Source organism: Mustela nigripes, chromosome 1 (genome assembly GCF_022355385.1).
Source record: "Mustela nigripes isolate SB6536 chromosome 1, MUSNIG.SB6536, whole genome shotgun sequence".
NCBI lineage: Eukaryota > Metazoa > Chordata > Mammalia > Carnivora > Mustelidae > Mustela > Mustela nigripes.
In genome coordinates, this window is record NC_081557.1 from 251,790,769 (window position 1) to 251,812,686 (window position 21,918).

The 21,918-nt window shown below is 37.7% G+C and overlaps 1 protein-coding gene across 12 annotated transcripts in view; it reads left to right on the forward strand.

The window, feature by feature from the left end:
- The first annotated feature begins 428 nt into the window (after positions 1–428).
- Positions 429–21,918, forward strand: part of ADGRL3 (adhesion G protein-coupled receptor L3) — an 801,456-nt gene continuing 779,966 nt past the window's right edge. For all 12 annotated transcript variants that reach the window (XM_059384586.1, XM_059384618.1, XM_059384626.1 and 9 more), the window contains exon 1: positions 429–512. The gene's annotated coding sequence lies outside the window, so the exon portion shown is untranslated. The remainder of the gene's footprint in view (positions 513–21,918) is intronic.

Here is a 21,918-nt window from a genome sequence, read left to right on the forward strand (position 1 = left end):
GCGGCAGCGGCGGCAGCGGCGGCAGCGGCAGGAGAGGCAGCCTCCGTGATGACTGCCGCATGTTAATAGCCGCCGCGCGGGTCTCTCGGCTGCTGCTGGAGACGGAGCCTGACTCCGAAGTTGTGCAACTGTGGACTGGGAGACACATTTGAACCTTCCTCTCTCTTGGCTCCGTTTCGACCCCCTCGGTGTGTTTGGAGCGAGAGAAACGTCAAGGAAGACACGCATTTGGGTCTTTTCTTCTTGTTTTCCCCTTGCCCTTTCTCCATGGCTGTGTAGTGGAAGAAAGGGGGGGGGGGGAGGAAGGAGAGACTTTTTGTTGTTGTTTCTCCACCCTCCTGCTGCCTGCTCTGCGCTTTGGTATCCTTCTTGGCCGCGTGTGGTGGGGTGCCTTCTCCGGGGCCGGCCGGTCTCTTGCCCCCGGGCTCCATGGCTGGATTGTGGACGCTGCCCCCGGCTGCAGGTTGTTGAGCAACTGATGGGACGATCGCAGGGACCGGCGGTTGCGGAAGGTAATTTATTCCTCTCACTCTTGCTAATAGTGGTGGCCCCGGCCCCGCGCAGGCGGTGGCGTCCGCGGGGCGGGCAGCTCAGGGGGTGCGGGCTTCACGCGCACACTCACCTACCCACTCACACTCGCCCTCACACACTCGCCTGCACACACACTCATCCGATCGTGATGCGGGGTGGGAAGGGAGCCTCCTGGCTGGTGGGCACCGGGGTTTGGCACGGGTTCGAGGTTTTTCCAGCAACTGGGCGATTTGGCGGCCGAGAGGGATGGAGGGGAGAGCAGAGCCGGCGCGTTCACAGTCCGGCACGCTGGGAATAGAAACTGGAATTTCCACGCCGGGAATTTTCCCCCCTCTCTCACCCCGGTGTCATCGCTTGGCGGGGGCTGAAAACAGACCAGGGGGCGCCTTCTCTCCGTCGGCCCGAGCTGGTGCCGCTGGAGGCGGGAGCGGGCTGAATAGCCGACAGGGACCGGGTGAGAGCTGGGCTCTGGGCTGATGGGGACCGAGGGGCGGCGAGCTCACCGCGATCCTGCCCAGACGCCTGCCTGGAGCATCCGTAGGGGCCGCATTTGCCCAGGTCGCGCCCCGGAGTCGTAGAGCCGTGCTGCCTCTCCGCACCCCGCCCGTGGTGTCCCCTTCACGGCAGTTTGGTTAAGAGCTGCTTGCCCAGGCTTTGTTAGGCGGTTCTGGTTGGAGGATGCTGCTACTTTCGTGGGTGGCCCGGGGCGGCGCGGTGTTGGGAGTGGGCACGGGGCGGGGGACGGTGTTGCACGAATCCGGGCAGCTGGGATGCCAGGGCGGGGTAGGACGAGCGGTGGTGTCCGCGGTCGACTGGGTTACAGGTAGGAGGGCAGGCGCCCCGGAGCTTCCAACGGGAGAAGGGGACGCTCGGGCTGCAGCGGAGCGTCAGTGCCACCGCGCCCCCGCCCCTGGTCCCCCGTCGGAGCTGAGGGGCTAAGCGTGCCAGCCCCGCAGCTATAGGTGGGTGGGTGTCGATGTAGGGGTGGGGGCGACCTCTGCTACCAGGGTCAGCTGGCTGTGCGGTCTCGGCGTGTGCGTGACAGTGTGTGCGCGTTCCTGCGCGCTCCGGGGATGGCCGGGAGATATTTGTGGAGATGGCAGAGCTGATGCTCCTTGAGCTGAGAGCTTGCTTATCGAAATCGCCTGGGATCCGCTTAACTAGAAAATCTGGTTGGAGGAGGCCGCGGGGCCCCATAAGGGCTGCGAGGAAGCCTCACAGTGTCACCTCTCCCCAGTGAGGAGCACTTCCGCGAGATGAGTGCGGCGCGTGTCTCTGGTGCAGCGCTCGACGCACCCCGGATTGGCCCTGATGAGGACCAAGGGATAGGACAGTCCTCTCTAGACCAGATTGCTCGAACCGAGTCAAGCCATCGTAACCCCTGGTCTCTGGAATTCTCCGGTCACTTCGCTCACTCTGATAGAGCTGCCTTATTTATGGCCCAGAGCTATCCTAGCAATTGGGCGAACTCTAGGTGTGAGAGCCACCTCTGGGTGTCTCCTCCCTGTGTTCAGTGATCCTGCCTGCGGTAGTTGGAGCACATTGTAAATAACGGTGTAAGCATCCCTGCCCTCTCCTTTAGAGCCCAACCTGGTGGTGTCTGTTGCGTTTACTTTCCTGGTGGATTACTCACTAGGAAGTAGAAGCTTTCTTGCACCTCTGATTTTACATGCTTCCAGCCAGCTGCTGGGGAAATGAGGAGACGCATAGACTCTGGCAGGAAGGAAAAAAAAAAAAAATGCCTTCTGTGTTTTGCTCTGAAGTAAATAGGCGGTCTGCTAATTCAGTATCATCTGGGCTATCGACACCAGTTAAAGAATGTCATTGTAGAATCTACAAAGAAACACTTCTTTAGTAATTTTTCACTTAGAAAATGTTCTTCATTTCCCTATGAGATTAAACAGAATTTAGCCAGATTTCCCTGATACGTTTTTCAGCCTGTAATGGTACTGAATGACCTGGAGTTCTGGTGCCCAGTTTGTCTGTATGTGGATTATAGATAGAATTGTCAGTTCTTTGATAGCAGCACCGAGAGGTTTTCGAGTAATTTGTGTAGGAGCTAAAAGGATATTTTTGTTGAAATAGTTCACAACTTCATTTCACGCTTTTTTTGTTTGTTTGTTTTGTTTTGTAATCAAAGCATGAGTTAAATAATGTACGAAGATAAACAGATTTTAAAAAGTTAAAAAGCTAAACTGCTTTTCAGTTTCACTAATTAAAAGCTACTAAATTCCTTAGTTGTGGTTTATCTTTGACTGCTTCGGTGTTTGGTGCAAATGACTATGTTCTATTTCGTTTTTAAAAGTATAGCACTGTAATGTAAAATTGTACTTATTTCCTAGATAATATAATTTCTAGATCTTTTTTTAAGATCTTGACTTCTTGAAGAAGCTTAAGCTGATAAAAAAAGGAATACAGAATCGTTGATGCTTGACTTTGATTAAGTTATATTTTTATGCACTATTGGTAGTGGCTGTCATCTTAATAGAAAACTTAGAGAATTGTGATTTAATTTATGAGAATCTAGCTTCATGTATTTGTCTCATTTCTAGAGGGTATGTGTTACAATCTCTACATTTGTAAATATTTCTGAAGATTAAAGAACACTTGTCCTCTCATTTTAGAAGATATAATCACAATGATTCCCAGTCCTTACAATAGAAGATTTGATCAGATCTGTTCTTTGTTTCCTAGCAGCATGTGTTTCCTAGCAGTCATACATTCCACAGGTCCTGATGTCATTAGAACTGTGTCTGTCAGCGTATTGTGCTGTCTTTAGCTGAAGGTGAATGTGTCAGAGTACTTGAATGCCATTCCATAGCACTTCCCTATCTCTAAATATTCAATAACCTGCTCCATTGGTGTATATGGTTGTCTGGACTATTTCTATAAACTCAGAGGGGAGGAGTGATTAGTATAAAGGTTTGTGTGAAATATGCAAATATTTCTTAGACCTGTTAGGCTGAATCGGGCATCCCTGGCCTGAAGAGTGATAAATCAGCATGTGATTTGCCTGATGGGTAAATGCTTTTGATGTCTCATTTTAAGTGGCTTGGTGTGATTATCCTTCAGATTGAGAGCTCTCCTCAAAAATATGAATGGAAGGTTTTCTTAATGATCTTCCTACAGTTTGGAGATTTAAATATTCCTTTCCACGGGGAATAATAGCAAGTATGAGATGTGCTGGCTCCAGCTACTGTGGCTGGCATTGTTTCTAGTAATTAAGAGAGACAATTTTTTTTATGGTCTTGATTTACCTTTAATTCTTTGGTGAGATACAGCCTAGCAAATCCTAAACAAGAGATTTTAAAATGTTATAAAAGCAGACGGATTGAAGATAGTCAAATAATATGATGCTAAACTCAGTTCTATTTCAGATTTCATTTGGACCACTTTAACCACTGGCTGAAACTCTGAAAAGGACTACCAAGTAGGAGTGAGAGTTCCTATTACAAGTGGGGCATTTTTGCCCAGAAATCAGCAAGGAAAACTGATTTTTATATTTAAGAACAAAGAGCAATTTTTGAGCTGTGCAACCTAAATTTAGCATGGTGTAGATGGCTAGAGCAGTTGGAATTAGAGGGAGGTGATCTTTCCTTGAGTTTTGCAAATGGCTATTTTCCCTTGGATTTCTTAGATTTGCATTACATTCAAATATGGATTTGCTCACCTAGGGAGAAACCCTAAAGACAGAGGCTATATTGTAGTTTAGCCTTTGCTTGCTTTCAAGGACATATTTACACTTAGACTACTACTACATTTATGTCTTGTTTTTTATGCAAATGAATTTCTTTATAGACTATTTTATAATAAAATATAAGTTAAAAAAGATTCAGCCATGAGTAAAGTCCCCCTGACATTTTCCCTTTGTTATCTCCATTTGTGTGTGTTGTCTATGTGTATTGTTGTCGTTGATAAGTGGGGAGAAAAATCCTCATTTTTCATTCATTGTGATTTTGATATTGCTATTTATTGGCCAGTGTGAGAAAGTAATGCGAGCGTGCCTCTAGGTAGCCTTGATGAGTCCTAAGATGTGCATGTACCCTCCCAAAACCTTTTGATGTCATTCCATCTGAGTATTTTTGTGGTCCAATAAAATTAATTGTACTACTGCATAAGTAACCAGGTATGACATTTTTCTTAGAATTGTGAAGTGTGCTTATGTACTAACAAATATGTAAAAGAATTAACCACTGTACTCAGAATTAATTAGAATTTTCCATTTGTTTTAGGGAGTGGGTGAAGAGGGAGAGTTCTTATATTTGATCATAACAGTCTAGAGATCTTAATGATTTATGTCTTGCTTATGTCTTATTGACAGAGAAAACAAAAATTTAGTTTAATATTAATGAATTTCTTCATAAGAGTGATTACGTATACATAGCAGAAGAAGTTAACATTTGGTCCCTATTATTCAAGAATCTAAATGGAATGATGTTGGTGGTAATTCTGTTTATTGTGAAAATTATTTCTGAGATGGAAAATTAAATCCCCCAATCGAGTATTTCTTTTTGGTAAAACTTGTGGGTCAGTTATTTTGTGAAGCAGGTAGTTCTCTCTTCTCAAAATGAGTTCAGGGGAAATGTGTGCGTCCCTGAGACCCTTTCAGAAAATGTGTAAAAGGAAAAAGGTTTTGTAACAATGTCATGTTGTTATTTGTCTTTTACTTTCATACCTATAGAAGTGTACCTTGGAGTTTTCCAGAAGGCTCGGGACTGTGATGACATCATTGCCCTGACGGCCTATGGCATGTGTGCTTGTATATTCTTGTATTTTAAAATTTTCCCAGTTTAACTATTAGTTCATAAATATTGATAGCTATAACCAACATATTAAAAAGTTGCTTTATGTCATCATTTTTTAAGCATGTGAAAGGGTCCTGGGACCAGAGAGTCTGAGAACCACTGGTATTGACTTTTCCAAGATCTGTCTCTTGTACCCCATCTGACCATATAAGGAGTCCTCTAGGATAAGAAAATAAGACTGTTCACACTTTAAAAAGACACAAGTAGGTTGGATATTTTATTACTTGACATTTTCAGTATTCTTTTTCCAATGTAGAAAGCTTGTTTTTAGTTTTTTGTTGGTTCCCAGTTACCGAAATAGAAACTTTAAAAATGCAGGTCTCCAGCCTGATTTGCTGACAATAGCAGAGGAGCTACTGGAAATATTTAAAATCTGGGCCCCAGGTCTTGATATTCTCATATCTGGAGAGACAGAATGGTGTGGTGATGAAGAGAAGAGACTTTGTGTGTTTGCCTAGGTTTGATAAATTATTTGGCTTTGGGTAAGATACTGGATTTCTCAATGCCTCAATTTCCTGATATATTTTAATGGACATACAGTTGTTCTTAATTCATGGATTTTGGTAAAGATTTAAAGGGAAAAGACATGTAAAGTGCTTAAAACAGTTCTAGGCACATAATAATAGAGATGAACTATTTGCTACTGTCATTATTATTATTTTTACTAAGTCTCAGGAGGGTCCCAGGAAACTTTAATCAACTTCCCATGTGATTCAATTATGTTTCACCTCATTGCCTTACAGTATGTCTTAAAATGCTGTTAAATTTGAAAATTTCATATAAAAGATAACCTTGGCTTTATTTTACCCTCCCACTCTCCCACTTTAAAACCCATCAAGAGTTGTGGGGTTTTTTTTTGTTTTTGTTTTTTAATTGTAAGAACTAAGAAAATACCTTTCTTAGCTTGGGCTAAGTTTAAAGTTGGGTAGAGAGTGAATGCCCAATTAAAACTAGATTTCAAAGACCCTAATTGAATATTTATGTATCTTGGGAATTATTAGGGAGGAAATCACTTTTCTGAAGTGATATCAAGACAACTCATTGCACTCTTAGTCTATTAATCACTATCCAAGCACCACAACAGGCTATTTTCAGTGAAAAGGATCTTTGGGGTAATTATACAGTGTTGTTCAGTTTGTTTGTGAGCGGTAATATGCCTAATGAGTTAGGGAGGCTCCACGGAGAGATTAGTTTTACTAGATGCTCAAGTTTCACTGATGAACGGTAATACTTCTAAATGGCGCTTTGACATCTATGTGAAAACTTCAGAGGTATATTATTTATAAATTATATACATCCTGGGGGAAGATACTCCATGGCTAGTGTAATTTCTAGACCTACCACTATGAAATTAGTGTTGCAGTACTTCTCATCTCCACTGTGGTTAATACTGATCAAGTATTGTAGAAACTAAGTTATACTCCATCTATGGGCACTGTCCCTTATTATGAACTTCTCAGAAATGGCTTTTGGAACGGGAGGCACTTGAATACAGTCCCACCTCCACAACCTCCTAACTGTCCTCTCAAGCTGTAAAATAAAAGTAATAAAAGCTACATGGCTGGTTTGGGGAGGGGAATAGGAGGTAAATAGAAAAACGCCTGATCGAGTGAGCATTTAATGAATGGTCCCTATTACTATTAGTTACAGTATTATTAGAAATGTCCTTAAGTACCATTAGTAAGAAAATTTAGCTAAATCAAATATCATTTTCTTAATTGAAGAGGCCTTGATGAGCTATGAAAATCAATAGCATTTTCATAAGCAGTTGAGAAAGGTTTCATGTGTCTTTTTGACTTTCCCGTGTTCTCTCTCTCTCTTCTTTTTTAACCTTTTGTTAAGTACCTAGTTTTGAGTTTTTCATCCTAATCTTAAAATGTTATGCTCTGCTACTAATTCCCCACTAAAAATCATATAATCCTGACAGGAAAATATTTTTGACAGCCACCAAGTGCTGTGTCTGAAGATTGCCTTTAAATCACGTATAAAAGTAGCAATTTAACTTAAGACATTTTAAATTAAACTCCTGATCATCTTTTCACATGGCATCAGCAGCTCTTTAAGCTTTAACTGCATCAGAATTTCCTGCGGTGTTGTAACCAAATCAAGTCATCATAAACGTTCACGATTTAAGGATTTCTATGCTTTTAAAAGATTTATAATCCTAAAGTTCAAGTCCTTGTAAGATTGCGATAAACATAGTCGAACCCTTAAAATTCAAATCCCCAAATTGCTTTAAAGACCCGAAGTATTGAAAGGGTCATAAATAAGCCCAAATTTTGGAATTAGCATCTGTATGTCAAGGATGATTGCGCATAAAAGAAGTTATTAAGATGGGTGACTTATACCTATAATTATCCAGCATTTATGTTAAAGCAGAAAGACTGTACAACAACGAAGTAGGTGGTAAAGATGAATGAAAAAATAAGCTGCACCTTGGACAGCTGAGTTGCTAAATTGTACCAGAATTAAGTGTTTTAAAGTATGACTCAAGAAAATGAAAGCCAAGTAGAAAGGACACCCCCTTCTGTTTGATCAGCTTGTGTTGGTGTTTATGCATCCCGCAGAGGCAGAGTGTGTTACTATTCAAGACAGCCCCAGTGGCTCCACAGTAGCCTGAGCCTGTGAGAATAGGGGAGAGACTCAAGCCCAGTTTTTGATGTTCTGCATGGGTGGGTAACCTGAATACTAAAATGCATTCCATTGACAGCTGACCCTGTAAGACGTTTTTCAACAGTCTCCTATTTTGTTTTGTTTTGCTTTGGTATTTTTTCCCCCTTTTCCTCTCCTCAAAACTCTTCCAGATACTTTTGGATGAGAGTAAATGGTCCTGACTGATGGTCATCTTTTTGTATGAGATTTTATTTCTGGCAAGAATGGAAGACTCCACTGGTTTATATTTATGTCTTCTGTTTTTTCCAATTTTCAGTGTTCTCGATTTGTCTGTCAATGGCTGTTGGTAGTTGTTTGAACCTTGACTCAGAATACTGATCATGACTTCAAGGAGTGGACAGAGAGTCTATTGAGACATAGTTTTCTGTTAACATGTGCATCTATAGACTTTCTTCTTCATATTGGCTTTACTTGTTCAGCTGAATTTGTCTGTTGAGTTTTAATCATATTATTAACTGTAGTTGACTTCGGAAGAAGAACTTAGGCAACCGTTTTCTTTTAAAATAATGCACAATCATTTTTTGAGTTACAGGTATTTTCAGTGAAATTTTATTTTAATTTTCAAGAATTTTTATGTGTGACAGTTAAATATTAGTTAAGTCATTCCAAAATGCTGCATATTTTATAACATTTCAATTATTTTATGGACCTAAATTCAACTTACAAGATTTAGTAAAATGAATGTATTCATTATCTCTTTTAATTGCAAAGACACCTCCAACTAGCTTTAGGCTAAAATCATTAATTTATTGGGAGGTTATTACGTTTCTTACCTAAAGAATCTTTACTTAGGCATCGAGGAAAAAAAAATAGCATCCTGAATACCACTAGGATTCTCTCCAGATGAATGTCCCTACCCCAGTTACCACCTTTCATTCTCTTTGCCTACTGAATCCTTTCCCTTTGACCACAGTCTGAATTTTTGGTACCCGGCTGTAGATCAGTCTACTCTCTCCAGCTTAGTAGAGTCAGTAGTGAAATTGTTGATCTTTTGTGGACAGATACCTAGTTAGCTTGAAGAAGGAAAGACTCCATTAAAAAGGCAGTTAAAACCTGAAAGTTCACTGTGGTGATCCTTTGTTAGCCGAGACAGGTCAGACATTAGGAAAATTGGCTAGGAAAACCATTAAAAATGGGTTTTATTCCCTTCCTGTATGTGACCAAGGCGATTTTGGAAAATGCTTCCCTACTTACTTGGCCCAACAAATGCATGCAAATCAAGGGATTCAAATCTTTAGGTTCAAGAACACCTGTGAAACTGCCTGAGTTGTCAAGGCAATGCATATCTGTAGAGCTACCAAACATTTGAAAGATGTTACTTTACTTAAGCAACGTATGCCGTTCCGTCATATTATGGTAGAGTTGTGATTGTACAGTTCCAAATAGGGTACCGGACATAGGTTTGGTGGCAGATAGAGTGCTGAATTTTTGCTACATATGCTTAAAAATGCAGAGGAACACTGTTCTTAAATGTAAGTGTAGGTTTAAATGTAAATTATTTAGACATTGAACATAACCAGGTGAACAGAGATCCCAAGATGTGCCATTGGACACAAGAGTTCATGGTTAACTTATGAATTAGCTCCACCAGTCACATTATGAGGGTTCTTACTGAAAAGGAACAGAGTTTCTAAACCACATGTAGAGGTTGCACGAGAGGGAAGGAACTGAAGAAACAAAAACCTGTGGCATGCGAGTAAATACATTGTAAAAGAAATGCAAATATAAGTAAAAGCAGAAAGGTGGGTTTGCAGATGTGAATCCATCCATTAGAGACACCTAATAGTTTTACACTAGTTAGTATCCTCATTATGGCATGCTACTCTATTTATTCAAGTAAACCTTATGTTTAGAGGCAGAATATTCAAAAGCACATCAAATAGGACATTTCATACAATTTATTAGCTGTCTAAAGGATCCAATGAAAATATACTTCAACCTGTCCAATAATAATGTTACCCATATGACAGGCATTATTCAAAATAATGGATCCATTATTATTAAAACTAGAGTATGGGTAGTGTTTAATGCTGACACTTGACCAGCTCAAATAAAATGAGGCTTTAGAAGTGTTTTTTGTAGACTTTGGGAAACCTCCTTAATGTACTTTTATTTATTTTTTTATTCAAAATGGGAAGTATTGACTTCATTTTTTAGTACCAACTGAATATAAGTAGTAACATATGAAGATAATTTGGGAGATTTTTAAAGGTTAGTATAAAACTTAATTAGAAGAACTCCCATGTCCCTTCCTCATTGTTGCATATCCTTGAAGAAGAAAGAGCACAAAAAATTAGTAGTCTGTCAACATTGTATTTTTCTGAATTGACATTATTAAGCAAACTTTGTGAGTATTTCTTTCTTTGGTGCATTTGATTAAATGTGTGATCGTATCTTGGTGAAATAGCCTGCTGGGCTGCAGACAGTAGGGTTCAAAATGAAATTTGCTTAGAGCCTCGGAACAGACATTTTTCAATGAGACCTTTTTTGAATATTGGATGATAGTGAGATTGCAGTGGTGTGTATGTGTGTTTTTTTTCCTTGAATATAGGGAGTTTTGAGATAGAGCTACAATACAAAAGTAATGAGGTATGAAAGAAGGCATTAGATTTGTAAATGAGAAATTAACCTACTTTATTACAAATGAATGAATTATTTGTATGAGGGACTACATATCTTTATCAGAGGATGGTGTAGTGGTCTGTCTCCCTTGGTTTAGTAATCTCACTGTGTTAACTTCCTTCCTACTTACTCTCTCTTAGCTTGGTAGATGTTATTCTGGAATTGTTGCTCTTATATCCCAGTGTTCATCATGTATGTAACCTCTTTTAATCCTACTTGGGTGCCCTTAGTGTCTGCATTTTGATTTCCACTCATCCAACCCAATGCAGCTCATTCTAAATTCTGAACACACGTATTTTAAAAAGTTGGTGGTTTTTTTTCTTTCTGATTATAGTACTTGCTCATGTTGAATACTTGTGAAATATAGAGATGCATAAAGTCAAAAGAGAAATCACCCTATATATCATAGTGGTACATTTCAGTGTTCACAGACGTTATTTCACACATATTTTAACTTGATTATCCACATATTCTGTATATTATCTGTATTTTATGTGTATGTGTGTTTGTTTTAGTAGAATTAAGGTTAAACTATATATACAGTTTGTGTAATTCTCCCTAAATTTCCCAATGCCATTCAATTTTTTGAAAGCTTCATTTTAAATATTGTACAGTGTTTTGTGGAGTGACACATTATAATTTACTTAAACATTTCTTTATCCATGTGGGTTGTCATATTTTTCTAGGATAAGTAATGTTAAGTTTGTCTCATTTTCTGGTGATTTCTGTAGCACAGATTCCTTGAAGTACAATTACTGTGACAGAGTAAATAAATACCATTTGACTTTTCCTGCTTGGTTACCATTTGTTGTCTGAGCGTAAGAGGTCCCCCCTAACTTGCTGGAAATTCTTTCATGAGAATTTTTAACTCTTGGTTATGAATAATTAGTCATTACTAACTCTAGTTTATTATATACTTAGTAAAGTTAGTAACTCACTGTTCGGTAGTTTTTAGGAATTACTAACTCATATATATCAATGTGTAAAAGCTGAGGTCAGTAAAATAGTAATAAAAAATGAAATTTACTGGCTATTAACATTTAAATAAGGGACTGTGCCTGATGTCTTTGAATTTAACGTAATGTTAAAACAAAACCATACAATGAGACTGATTTATGAAGAATTGAAAAGTTCACCATCCAGTTTATGTCCCCATAAACTTTCTTAGTTTTGTTCTCTGCTCTGAATAGGTCTCTTCTCTCACAAGTTCATCTAAAGCGTCAGCTTGACAAAGGTCTTCTCTACCAAACCCATATGAAACAGGAGCAACGGAAGGCTTGGTTTGGGCTTCTTAAAAATTTAAGTATGAAAAGTAGAGGTAAATTTAATCAGGAAACATATTTAAAGTGAATGAAGTTTGTTTATAAGAGGAGAAAGAGGTCAGTAGAGAAAAGTAACTAACCAGCACATTGTGGCTCATAATTAGCGAACATGAACTCAAGTTTTGTTTGTTATAAGTTCAATTAAAGATCTGCCCATAAGAACAAAAGTGAGTGATAAATTATGAGGTGTTCAGTAGCTCTACTTAGAATGGAAGAAGAAAACAGCAGGTGTATATTGCAACTTTTTATAATTTTGAGAGTGATGGCAATACCTATTGAGTTTGATTTCAGTAGTCCTTTTTTTGGTCAAAAGGAATAACAGCTCTGGGGCACCTGTGGCTCAGTCCTTAAGCTTCTGCCTTTCAGCTCCCATCACGATCCCAGGGTCCTAGGGAGCCTGCCACTCCTTCTGCTTGCATTCCCTCTCTTTCTGTTTCTCTCGCTGTCAAATAAATAAATAAAATCTTTAAAAAACAGCATGTACTTTAAATATCATTTTGTGACTTCTGGTTCCGGTCATAAAGGTAGAAATGTAAGGTACATTCCTAGCAGTCAGATTGGTAACCAGTTCTTACTTTACTTTCTGTATTTTCTTTAAATCTACACCAGAACATATTAATAGGACAGAGTTTAAAGCTTGATTACTAAATGAATATATAACTGCATAAGTGTGCTTTATGGACCTAGAAGAAACAATTGAACATGAGAGCAGTGTTTGAAGTTACTGTTGCAAGGGTAAGTTCAAGAACCATTGAAAATTACTCTGTGCCTGCATATGAAATAATAAAGGCATAGAAGGAATCTTAAAAGGCACACTCTAGCACACTTTGTTTCCTCAAAATAAATATTAAATTGTTGTTGATTAACAGCTCCCTGTTTGCTAATTAGCAGGTATAAGATTTTAGTTATATGAGGAATTTCTAGCCATCTGCTGTGCGATATTGTTAACCGTAGTGACAATATTGTACTGTACAATTAAAAACCTGTTAAGAGGGTAGATCTCATGTTCAGTATTCATATTCATACCACAATAAAGTAAAAATTAAGTTCTCAAGAACTGAAGTGACATGTCCAAAGTGACACGGCTGGGTTACAGCATATAGCATAGCATATGCTGCCTTTTATTAAGGAATTTCTCAGTCTTGTACTTGAGTGTTCTCATTTTTTATTTTAGCCATGGTGGTGACACTGTGTAGCTGATCACACTGGTCTTATAACTTCTGTAGGTCTGTTTCATCTGTAAATTGTGGATAGGACTGGGGGTTCTTTCTCTAAAAACATCCATGAGGTAAAATAAAATGGTAGAGCTCATTAGTATAGAATACTTGTACTAGCAAGTTGATATTTCAAGAAAATATAATAGGTATTTTTAAAAAGAATTTTCAAGTTACATTCTTCTTAAAGTACTAAGGAACAAGATTACATGTGGTAATAGTATATTTTGAAACCATAAAATAGGTTAGACATTCTATTTGTGAATCCTTAATAAGAAGTGGACATAATGAAGGTATTTTACATTCTTTAAAAATGCTAAGGACTCTAATACGTTTCTCTCATATTTCTCCATATTAAGGATAGTAATTATTATCAATGAATCATATTAAGATTTGATATATGGGATTCAATACAGTTTCTTATATCAGCTTTCTTCCCCTTATGTTTATGTATCAGATAAATTCCACATCCAGAGATCTGGGCCCAAGGCACTATTATCTTCTACTAAGGCAATTTCTTTTTTCTTTTTTAATTTTCTTTTTTTTAAAGATTTTACTACTAAGGCCACTTCAACAGCTCTTCATTTATAAAGCAGAAGTGTATACATTGAATAATCAATGTTCCCTTTTCTCTCCTTTTTTTAAACTGAATTTATTTTTTAACCGAATTATTTACATAAAATTATTACACATCATGTTAGGATTTAAGCATTAATGTAATTAAGTTCTATATTAAACAAATGATCTTTACTGAAAATAATAAATACACATGTAGGAGAATACAAAATATAGTAATAAAACATATGTTAATGAGAAACAAAGAGAGAGAATAAGCTTGAGAGTCAGAAATGCATGATTTCCAAGCCCCTCTCTTTAGAACCTTGTAAAAGTTACTTAAGTTCTCCATACCTTGGTTTCCTCAGGTTTAAAATGGGGATAAACACACTTACTTTTAAGAGTTATTGTGAAGGTTAAATAAGATGATGCATATATATATATATATATATATATATATATATATATATAAAATGTTTAGCCCATGGATGGCTTTTATTGTTTGTGTTAATTTTTTTATTTGTCGCTGAGGTTGGGATCCTCTAAGTGGGTCTCTAAATTGTTTTGATGTATTCTGCAGTTTTCAAAAGACCAGCTTCATTAAGGCATTAATTTTGTTTATTCACTATATGTAATTGTCAACACCAAATGTCTGCAGGATCCTGGTATATATATGGAGCATAATGTGGCAGAAGGAGGCTCTGACTTCATAGCACTTGCAAAATCATGGACATAAAGAGGCATTAAGCAGTGCATCTATTATCATGAATGATTTAGTTGAAATTGTGGTAAGTGCTACAAAGGTGAAGTTCAGGATGGTAAGAGAGAGAGCTATGGCAACACGTTCAGACCTTGTCTATGTTGGAAGGTGAGTGGGATCTGGAAAGACTTCCCAGAGCAATTGACATTTGAACTGAGGTAGGAAGGTTGACCAGGCACCCAAGAGAATATGCTGGTTCACTGTTCCCTTCACATTCTGTCATCAGAAGAGCTCATCAAAAACCCAAGCATGTTCCAGTGTAGGAGGTTAATAGAGCTGAATAAAGGGAAGAAAATTGAGCATAGTTGCTTTGACTTGGCAATAGGGACAACACACTGGAATTTTTCACTTTTCAGAGAAAATAAGTCAATATAGAGAACATTTTAGTATCAGTTGTCTTCCTGTAATATTAAATTTCAGGACAATAAACTATGTATTGACCATAAAGAATGCTCAGACACTATAGATTTGAGATGAGGAGCATACTTGAGAGCTATACAAATACTGAAGCCAAGACTCTTTAGTTTTGAAAATGTCAATCTGTGTCTTTGTGACTGCTAGGTTGTTTTACTCTAGACGGTTGGTTTCTGTTCATCCTCATTCAGTCTTTCTCCATCCCCACTGGCCTATGAAATATCCAGTATCTTTTGTTCCTGAGGAACTTTGTAGAAGTGAAGGAACTAGCTTTAGGAATACCAGTACCAAAGTTTGGCAGTTCTGTGGTTATCACTATTTCTTTGTCAAAGAAGAGCAGTAAAATATCAATCTGGCAAACATTTGTTAAGGGAAATGCGGTATTATCACTTAGTAAAGACAGTAGACTTTGTGTATCATCTCTTCATTTCTAAAAGTTAGCTATTATGTAAATTTTGGAGACTTCCTACAGTGTTTGAAGAGAAAGCTGATTTCCTTGTTATTTAGAACAAATCATTTAATATTAATAAAGTGATGGTAAAGCATGTTTTAAAAAATAGATGATCTTAGTTTAAGAGTCTGAGCAAAATGATAAGTGTGGTTTAAGCAAATTACGTTAGGTGAATAAAATTTTTAACAGAGGAGAAATACTATAATAAGAAGATAGGAAATTCAGAGTCATTAATCTTTTTCCTCCATTTATCAGTGTTTGTTGAGTGCTTCCTGTGTGATAAAATGTAATACAGCTTTGATAGAGATGAAAAAAGAAGGAAAATACTGAATATTGTGAGAATATTAGGCTCAGGGATCTCAGGCACTTTAGATGAGAGGTTTTCTTTTCTGCTGAGCCTTGGAGTATATGTAAGAGCTGACCAACCTAATAGACTTCCCTAAGTAGAGAACCTGCTGTTTCAGTCCCTAGAAGAAGAAAGATAATGGTTCTTGTGAGGGATTCAGAGAAGATCTCATAGCAAGAACATAAGGATTGAGAGAGGAAGTGGCATGAAATCTGGTTAGAAGTAGGAACCCTGCATTTGTAGTGGTGGTGGTTTTTGTTTGTTTGTTTGAGGTTAAGTATTTTGGACTTTATCTTAGGAGCAATGGGAAGACGTTAAAGATTTTAAGCAGGGCAATAACAATGTCGGATTTTCCTCTTACAAAGATCATGTTGGCTCCTCTGTGTAGACATAATTGGAGGAGGGATCAAGAAACGGTTGTGGAGAGACCAGTTGTAGGATAATCTATGCTTCTGCTGTGCAGCTGGGAGGTGTAGGACAGAGCCTGCCTCTTTCTGGTGTCAGTCATTTATAAAGAAGAGGTTTACATTAAATAATATCCCTTTTGTCTCTAATATTCTGTACTTTAATTTGATTGTAAGGACACAGGGGATCTAAGTGATGGTAATCATTGGTTAAATGACCTTATCTGAACTTCCTACTCATTTTTACTGATCTACTTGTTGATGTACTGTTATGTAGTTATTGTACTCTATCCATTTGTTAAGTCAGATGTATTTTTACTTGAACTTTAAAATTTCTTCTTTAAGACATATAATTAGAATTTTTATATGTTTGTATTTCTTTTTTTTTTTTTTAAGATTTTATTTATTTGACAGACAATGAACCCAAGTAGGCGGAGAAGCAGGCAGAGAGAGAGGAGGAAGCAGCTCCCCCGCTGAGCAGAGAGCTTGATGTGGGGCTCCATCCCAGGACCCAGGGATCATGACCTGAGCTGAATGCAGAGACTTGAACCCACTGAGCCACCCAAGCGCCCCTATATGTTTGTATTTCAAATGTTAAGTAAACGTCATATGTTGGAACTACATTTAGTTTAGTTATAAGGATTTAAACCACAAAGTTTCTTACATTTTGGTTCTAACAGTGTTTATAAATCCTCATTATTGAAGTCATTCAAAGAAGTTCCTATTTCTTTCTTTGAAAGATTTTATTTATTTGAGAGAGTGAGCGAGAGAGAGAGAGAGAGAGAGAGAGAGGAGTTGTAGGGGGAGTGGGAGGGAGAAGCAGATTTCCCACTGAGCAAAGAACTTAATTCAGAACTTGATCCTGGGAGTCCTGGATCATGACCCGAGCCAAAGGCAGACACCTAAATGCCTAACCCACTGAGCCACTGAGGTTCCCCCAAAGGAATTCCCATTTTAACAGTATGTTAAGAGACGTGCATGTTTCCTGCAACACTACAGTGGTATCTAATCTTAGTGACAAAGGCAAAAACGTTAATTGTATATTATTTAAGAACTTCTCAGGCACTTTAGCTTTTATGACTTTTTCATTAATAATTTAAATATTTTATTTTTCCCGGAGTCCTGTCTTCTAATTCTCTGTAGCCCTTTTGTTATATCTCTTTTATGACATTTCGGACATTCTGTGCCATGGCTTTTCATTATTCCTCTTCTTGCTTTACCTCTTGCTGAAAATATAAATTCACTGAAGGCTGGGGCTGCTCTTAGTTTTTCATAATCTGGAGTACTTGAGTATGTAAATGAGGTTTGTGTTTTATGTTGATAGGTTGATTTTTTTTTAAAAGGTGGTGTAGTGTGTTAGATAAAGCATCATACGTGAAATGCACCTTGTGTAACTTAAAAAAAAATAGCATAGACTCTAAAAACTTGGCCGTGTCTGTGGGATTTAGTGATTAGAACATGGGTGTTAGAGGCAGGTGAACGTCATCCTAAACCTTGGAATTAGTGTATGACAGCAGTGTGACTTATGGTCCTTTTCTGTGCCTTGGTTTCCTCTCCCTCTCATTGGGCAAATGATATCTATTTTATAGCAGGATTGTGAGCATTAAAGTAGTTCATATAACATAGAGCACTGTCATGAGGTTTGGTTATTGTAGATGAGAGTCAGATGGAAAAAAATAGGTGCTATCATCACCCTTGCCTTACTTAGCAAGAAGAGTGGAGGACCCGAGTCAAGCCATCTCTTAATTTCCTTTGCTCACCAACTTTTTGTGAGATTGACATTATATTTCTTATCTGTTGACTGCAGTTTTCATGGCTTTCCATTTGGAATCGTTTTGTCATGTTACTTCATGTATACCATATGCTCTTTTTCTATCTCTGAGGTATTCTGAAGGTAATGATTATCCAGCAATGTATGAGATGCAAACAGAAGCCCGAACACTTGTAGGCACTGTCAGATAAGAATGCCAGAAGTACATTATTACTTACTTCCATACTTTCTGTGGGCATATATACTTAATACAGAGAGACTATAAAATGCAGTTCATCTACATAGTGTTTCAGGGCAGACAAATTTTCCCCACGGTACATTTCCCCCTAAATCAACTATATTTACAATTTGAAGAAGATTACTCATTTTAAAAGCGACGATCGAAGAAAACAGTATTATTGTTGCAAAGAAAGAACTATTTCAAAGGATAGGGTATGTGCTCAGAGTCCTTTAGGTCGAACAAACTGTTATGTTGACTGGAATAGTTTTAGAAAGTATTATAAAACTTTATAAAACAATGAACATTATAAAACAATGAAGGATTATAATTAAATAGTGCTCAGCAACTTTATTGGCGCCATTAAGAAAAAAGTATACAATTGCCACGCATAATTAAAACAATATAGTTTTCAAAAATATTTTGAAAGCAGGGATTCTGAAAAGATTTACAGATGTGCATGAACTAGGAGTTGGTGCCCTTTATCCCTTGGCCTGTGAAAACCTGCTCCTCACAGGTAGGCTTGTAATATGATGTCAATATTTGCATCGTCTGGAAGAACTCCTCTTTCAATATAGGATAGTCTCTGTTCTCTAATTATACTCTCTAGAGGAGATACAATTTTAAACCTCTGTTGACAGCTGAAAGGACTTTTTGCAAGAACATAAAAACCCTTAAGTTCTTGTTCTGGGTAATCAAATACCCGATTTTAGTTATAATCCTAACTGCTCTAAAAGTGAATATGTAATTTTTCTGTGAGTTTTTTGACTTAATACTTTCTTCCATAATTAAATTGTTTTAGTTTTTTTCTGAATGCTGTATTAAAAAGAACTGTTAAACACAGTGTGACATAGCTAAACATATTTAAAAAAACCATATTTTGAATAATATAAGGTAATTGTAGCAAACCAGATGTTGCTAAGTTCTTATTTAATCAGAGATAAAAAATATTCACAATATAGTTTTGTCTGGCTGTCAGCTTAGATAAATGAATCCATTTCAATCAGCATGCTCCTAGCGAGAAAAGGAGGCGATATAATAACATTTTTCTAGCTACATTTGTTGAATATAAATATTAATCTTCTATGTGGTTAAAACCATGCTGTGCCAATTCCATCATAACTATAATTGCAGAGAAGCCTTTTAGGTTTTTTATTTTTATGAATTTTAACTTCTTTTTATCCTTCTGGAGGCATTGAGTTAGATTCTACTTTTCATTTAGATTATATGTCCACGTAGGTTTGTGTTAATCTTGTGTCATTTTAAGGCTACTTGTTAAGACACTATTATGTAATTTATTCTCCAAACATAATACTACCATATTGTCAAGGTTTTTTTCTTTTCCCCCCTTCTCCCAAACCTACGCCTCTGTCTTCACTTTTTTAAAAAAGTCTGATATAATACATGAGAGAAATTTAAATATTAATATTTTATATATTTCCTCTTTTGTTCTGTAGCATTAGTTAAGACAAACTGCTTTCAGAGCTGTGCTGACTTCTTCGAAAATGGAGCATAAAGTAAAACACTTAAAGGAAAACAAAACGCAGACTAACAAAACAAAATAAAATAAGGCAGAAAGCCAAAAAAAAAAAAAAAAAAAGAAAGAAAAAGTTAATTTCAAGCTCCATTAGAAATGCCAGAGAGAAGAATGGCACGAGATCATGATAGGGACAGAGGCCAAAGTGGTAGGACTGAGTTTACATATTCTGGTTTTCTTGTTGTGTAGTCAAGAAAGGTGGAAAGGAAAGCAGACCAGAAAGTGAATAATTTGTCTCTTAAGATAATCTCAACAGCATCACTTTTCTATCCTAATGAAAGTTTTGAATTTAAATTTATATTCTGTCTTAAGGCCCTATATACAAGGGGCTGTAGTAAGATGTTTGATATTATGGTCCCAATTGTTGATTTCTGTCATATGTCTGGAAAGCTTGTAGAGAAAATTGCTGGTAGACTAGAAAACCACTATGTACTGTAATAATTACCAGAGCTAATGGATTGTTCCAGCTGATGTGGATGTTTGTCCAGGCCATTTATTGAGGAAATACAGAAAGCGAAGATCGAATTTGGAATTTTATTTCCACCTCTAAGAATAATTCTGAAGGATGAGTCTCAAAAATTTTTTTAATTTGTAAAGTTATCTTCTCTCCCTCATCTCTGTTTTATTCATGTCCTCTTCAGAGAGCAAGTTTTGAAAACCTTCTTCATCAGTAGATAGAAAGTTCGTTGGAGGCATTTCACAAAATTGTTTTTAGAGAGAAGTTAGAATGCTGAGGAAGGAGGGGGACATCATAGGTATGGTTTTATCTCCTCTTGCTTTTATTATGGAAGTTTGAGAAAAGAGTTGAAAGCATATTTGATGGGCTCTTTCCACAGCTGTAGATACTATCTACAGTGTGAGCAGTGAAGACAGTGATGCGAAATTGTCCTTTTATGGACTTCTCATTGGTCTTCTTGCTTCAGTGTCTTGCATGAGGAATAAAACAATACTCTTCTCCTGGAACAGGGTGGTTTTGAATGTAGGTGTAGAACCAGATTGGTGAGTGGTGGTGTCAGTCAAATGCCTACTTGTGTTTAAGATTTATATGTCAACATTGTGGGTGTTTTGCCCACGTACTATGGGGTAACAGCCCTTATTTCATTTTAATTTTCTTCCTATGGTGTTGAGGGTGTGTGTCTGAGTGTTTGTGACTTACTGATTGTCTGGGCAAAAGAGGCAAGTCATTTGGAGTTAACTTGTCATTATTACCTTGGCCAGTTTCTGTCTGCCTCCCCTTTGACTTGTGAAGCATAATAGAAACCATATTTTAGAATGCAAGTCATCAGCTTCCAAGGGCAAAGTACTCGTAGATTCTAGACTTTTAATGTATGATTCATGGGGGTTGCCAGATAATTATATTCAGAAATCCAAGTTCACAGAGTACTAGGTAAGTCTCTCTATACTTGTTAACCTCTCATTTTAATTTCTCGATGTATTGCTTAATGAGTCAATACCTTTTTTACTCAACAAAATTTCTGTATTGGTAAAATGGGAACTTATTTGTGGGTTAATTTTTAAAAATCATACTTTAATTTTTATTTCCAGAAACAATCTTTGTGTATAACTGAGTAGGGTCTCAAAGTCAGAGTTGATGAGAAGTTCATACTCATAACTTTCTTGATTATTACTCTTTCTTCCAGGTTTTAGAAAACATTATTATTTTCCATAGCTGTAATTTTTGGGGTGGACTTTTCAAATATCTAAAAGGTCTTTATATGCTTTTATTTGGGTGTTTGTGGATATTCAAATGTATGTTACATGAATGTGGGAGCCACTTTTTATTCTTTTAAAACTTCTTACAGGGACACATGGGTGGCTCAGTCAGTTACGGGTCTGCCTTTGGCTCAGGTTGTGATCTCAGACTCCTGGGTTACTTTTCAGTCCTGTGTTGGACTCCCTGCTCCGCGCAAGTCTGCTTCTCTCTCTCCTCCCCACTGATGCTTTCCCTCCATATCTTCTGTCTCTCTCAAATAAATATATAAAATCTCAAAAGAAAATTACAATTTTGATACAGTAGTGGTCAGAAACTTTAAATGTGTGGGTTGACTTTGGTCCATCAATTGAAAGTTTCCAAAGCATAGGTTTATTGTTTCTTTCTTTTTTTTTTTTTAAGATTTTTATTCATTTATTTGATGGACAGATTACAAGTAGGTGGCGGGGGGGGCGGAGGGAGAGAGAGAGAGGAGGAAGCAGGCTCCCTGCTGAGCAGAGAGCCCGACTTGGGGATCTATCCCAGGACCCTGAGATCATGACCTGAGCCGAAGCAATGGCTTTAACCCACTGAGCCACCCAGGCG